The sequence below is a fragment of the Pteropus alecto genome, unplaced genomic scaffold (assembly GCF_000325575.1).
Source record: "Pteropus alecto unplaced genomic scaffold, ASM32557v1 scaffold45, whole genome shotgun sequence".
Taxonomy (NCBI): Eukaryota; Metazoa; Chordata; class Mammalia; order Chiroptera; family Pteropodidae; genus Pteropus; species Pteropus alecto.
In genome coordinates, this window is record NW_006442491.1 from 31937844 (window position 1) to 31942620 (window position 4777).

Genomic DNA, 4777 nt, shown 5'->3' on the forward strand with positions numbered 1-4777 from the left:
AACAAGACAGACAAAAAGCCTTGCTCTCATGGAGCTGGTGGTCTAACAGGGGAGTCAGATAAAGACACATAAAGAAGATAATTTCAAGTAGGAAAAGTACTAGGATGGAAGTAAAGCAGGGGGAGGTGATGGAGAGTGACTGTGGAAGCCCCTTGAGACGGGGCAGTCCAGGAAGGCCTCCCCGAGGAGGTGACATTTGAGAAAAGACCCAACTGGTGAGAAGCAGCTGGTCCAAGACAGACATGGGGAAAGTGCTCCTAGCAAAGTGAACAGCAAGTGCAAAGGCTCTAGCGACAGAGCAAGCTGGGTGGCTGTGAGAGAAGGGGTGGCTGGACCTCGGTGGAGGGAGGGAAGCCTGGTGGGGCTAAGGTGGGAGAGGGCGGATGATGCGAGGCTGTGCACATCACAGCGAGAGATCTTCTTGGCTCCTCTCTCGCTTCGTTCAGACTTCTGCTCCCTAACTCACCTCTTCTGCGGAGCCTTCTCTGCTGACCTTGGTTAAATTAACCTGTTTCATTCTTTCTCATAACGCGATGTACGCGGCGTCATAATCTCTCTCCATCGGGTGTATGGGGATGTATTGTTTCCTTTCCCCGCTATTACAATGTCAACCAGGCAGGATCACCCAAAGTTAGCTGCCACGTGGCATGGAAAATAGGGCCACAAGGACCCGAGCATGGGTGCCGTTGATGGGTGGCAGGGAGAATGGGTCCCGCATTCTGCGGGTTGTAGTTTTGACTCCATTTAAGCCTCACAAGCCAATTCTGGAAACCAAGCCCTGAGTACTGAGATTCTCCTAAAATAATGATAATAATCATGGCTAATTTTCACTGGGTCCTTGCTGTACACCAGACACTGTGCTAAGCACTTTTTTTTTTTTATTGTGGTGAATTACACATGGATTTTACCATGTTAGCCATTTTAAAGCGTGCAATTCAGTGGCGTTTAGTACATTCCCGAAGTTGTGCAATCATCGCCGCTATCTAGTTCCAGAACATTTCCATCTCTCCAAAAGGAAACTGTTCTCATTAAACAGTCACTCTCCATCCCCCCTTCCCTCCAGCCTCTGGAAACCACTAACCTACTTTTTGTCTCTATGGGTTTGCCTGCTCTGGACGCTTCATGCTAATGGAATCATGCGGCATGCGGCCTTGTGCGTCTGGCGTCTTTCATATGTTCCCCCACATATCAGGACCTCATTGCTTTTTACTGCCGAATCATAGTCTATTGTATGGATATACCGCATTGTGTTCATTTGTTCCCACGTTTTGTCGATTATGAATAGTGCTACTATTTGTGTACGAGTTTTTGTTCGAACATCTGTTTTCAATTCTTTTGAGTGTGTACCTCAGAGTGGAGTTGCTGGGTCATATGGCAATTCCACGTTTAATTTATCGAGGAACTACCAGCTAAGCACTTTTTTAAGGTGTCCGTGATCTTGGGGAATTCTCACGAGCTAATGAGGGAGGCTCTGCATGGCTTCCATTCTGCAGATGAGGAAATTGAGACTCGGCAAGTGGCATTCATGAGCCAAGGTCACATTGGTAAGAAGCCATGAAATTGGGTCCGTTGGACTCCAAACCAGCTTGAACCCAAGCTGAAATAGAAGAGGGGTAGAGTGAGAACGAGGCTGTCTTTAGTACACTCTTAGCCTCTCGAGTTGCCATCTGCAGGGGAAGCTGAGGAAAGAGGTAAAAGCCAGTGTCTCTGTTAGACTTGCTTGGACTCTAATCTCCCTTGCTCCGTTCTGGCTGTGTGACTTTGGGTAAGCTGGTTCACCTCTCTGGGCCTTTAATGCCCCATTAAATGGTGCTAAGGAGAGAATCGCATGAGATCGCACGCTCTTGGTGTGGGTGGGTCAGGACTCTCAGAATCTCCTCTCCAGAGAGGCTTGTGGGGCAACAGGGCCCAGGGCTGGAAAGGGTGGGCGGCCCATGGGGGAAGGTGGCGTCCACCTTGAAGTCCCACGTCCATGCTGATGCTGAATGTTTCGGATGGGAAAACAGCACACAGTTTTCCAGAAGTGCTTGGACACCACCTCATCAAAAGAGAAAGTAGCCTGGGTTCGTTAATTCCCCAGAACCACACAGCGTTTTAGGTCAGAAATAATAATAACTATGGCTTGTTAAGTGGGCTCCAGAGAATATAATCTAACTTGGACTTGTAATTCTACCGGGAGGGACGGGATGACTGGGGAATTTCACAGATGAACTTGAATGCAGGCTGAACTCAGCACAAACTCGGGCTTGCTAAGTCGGAGAACCAAGGGAACATTTACTGAGCGCTTGCTGTATGCACTGACTCATTCAACATGCAAACCAACCCTGGAAGGCAATACTATTATAAGCCCTGCTGTACAGATGGGGAAACTGAGGCTCAGGGATGTAAAGACACTTGCCCAGAGTTGGACAGCTAAGTGCTGAGCTGGGGTTTGAACCCAGACTGTCAGGATCTGGATGGAGCGCGTGCTCTGAACCACCGTGAGTTTTCCTTGGGGAAGGGTGGGAAAAATGTCCTTTCGTGTTCTGCAAAACGAAGTGACAGTGTCCGGCTGAGGTCACTGGCTGGTGGGCGGGAGGTTGCTGATGGAGGAAATGGGGAGGGGGTAAAGGCACCCCAGGAAGTGCCCTGTGTCCCGTTTACCGGGTATTTTCCTTCCTGGACTCTTGGTCAAGTTGTTTCTAGGTGAGTGTGTGTGGCTCGGGGGTTAGTTAGCTCCAGAGCTGTGGGGTGTTGGGATCCAAGGTCAGGGCAGCAGCCCAGGGTCCTTCCTACCTTGGAGGTGCCTGGAGAAGCATGTGGTCTGTCTACAGTGGCAAAGCTTTGACTCTACTTGCCAGCTGGGCCCTGCCACTGCCAGCACTGCATCCCCAGGGTACCAGTTCTGCTGTGTGACCTGGGCAAATGTAACAGCCTCTCTGAACCTCAGTTTTCTCCCCTGGAACGTGGGGATAACCACTGTACGCGGTTGGGGCTGCTGCTCTTACTCCCACTGCTGCCCCCAATAAGAATCCACGTGGAGTTTCTGCCCGGCCGAGGGGAGGACACCCTTGGCCTGGGCCCTGGTGGACGTCAGGTGGGAGGGCCCTTGGTGTCCGCCAAGGCTGGCTCCTGCCTGGCCGCCCGGACGTGGGGGGAGGGAGGCCCCTAGCCAGCCAGACTCCTGAGTCACAGTTTCCCGTTGCTGCCAGCACCCGGCGGGAAAGGGGGACGTGAGTGGAGGCGGGGAAGAGGAGGGGAGCCTGCGGTGTGTGGTGGGGAGTGGGCGGAGAGCTGAGATCCCAGTCGTGGCCGCTGTTTGGCAGGACAGACAGAAAACCATCTGTCAGATATGAAGGGCCTCCTGGGATATCGGAGTAGGATCCTTGCACCTCCTGGGTTACAGGCAGCAAACTCAATCTCCCAAATTTCCTAACCCCTTCCCGCCAGCCCCTCATATCCATACCAGCCACACTCAGCTTCGTGACCTTCTTTCTGTTTCTTGAGTTTGTGGATCAGATTCCCACCTCGGGGCCCTTGCACTTGCTGTTTCTTCTGCCTCAAAACATTTCAAGGGACTGGCTCTCAACCTCCAGCCTCGGCTTAAATGTCACCTCTTTGGAGAGGCTCTCTCTGAGCACCTTCCTATTCCCCATCCCAATTTTTCTAGCTCATCCACTCGTTCATTCATCTACCTAGAATATGCTGAGTACCTGCTGTGGGCCAGGTCTTGCTCTGGGGATGGGGGATAAGACAATGAACAAAGCAGACACTGTTCCTGCCCTCATGGAGCTGTCGTTCTACCAAAGGAAACAGACAAGCACCAACGAGTATGTGGTACAGTGAGTCGATCTTTTACTGTGGTAAAGATCAGGAAGGAAGACTGGAGCACAGCTGGGGAAGTCAGGATGCCAGAGGAGGTGGTCTCCCCAGCAGATGGGGCCTAAAAGAAGGTGTCTTTCAGGAAGTGATGCCAGGTAAAGATTTGAAGGAAGTTGGGGAGGAGGACATGTGAGTATCTGGGAAAAGAGTTTCAGGCAGATGGAATAGCAAGTGTAAAGGCCTTGAGGCAGGAGTACGGCTGGCCTAATCGAGGAGCCGCAAGGAGGCCCGCGTGGCTGGAGCAGAGTAAGCGAGGTGGGTTGCGTTCAGCGAGGGAATGGGGTGAGCAGATCGAGCAGGCCACGGTGAGGATTAGGCTTTTGCTCTGAGTGAGGTGGGAGCCCCTGTGGGGTCGTGAGCAGAGGTGTAACAGACGTGGTGGGACGTAATCAGATTCCAGGTAGATTTAGGGGCAGAACTGACCTGTCTCAACAATGGATTAGGGTGAGGGCTGGAGATTGGAATCAGGACCTCCCAGCCCTCTAGGCTGACAGGCAGGGTCCCCCACCCTGCCACTGCTTTGACATGAGGCCCAAGCCTTGGACTAGGACCCCACCCCACAAGTGAACTGGGCTTCCAAGTTCAGGCTGAAATCTGTGTTGGGCAGGGGATAGCTTATCACTGGCCGGCTTTCCTTCACGGAGAGCTCCTTCCGGGGGGCACCCTAAATCTTCTCTCCTCCTTCTCCTTTATAACCACCAGGCTAGCCAGGGCCTCGTTCAGGGAGGTGGCTGGTGGGGAGAGGGCTGGGCCTTTCTAGAGCCATGCTGGGGGCTGGGCGTAGAGGTGAAGCAGAAACCACTAGTGAGTGGGAGAAGCAGCCTGTGGCCAGCCCAGCACCCCACCCCCACCCCCCGCTGCCATGTAGACTCCTGTCTCATCCCTCTGGCCATGACCTTCCCACCCCACCCCCACT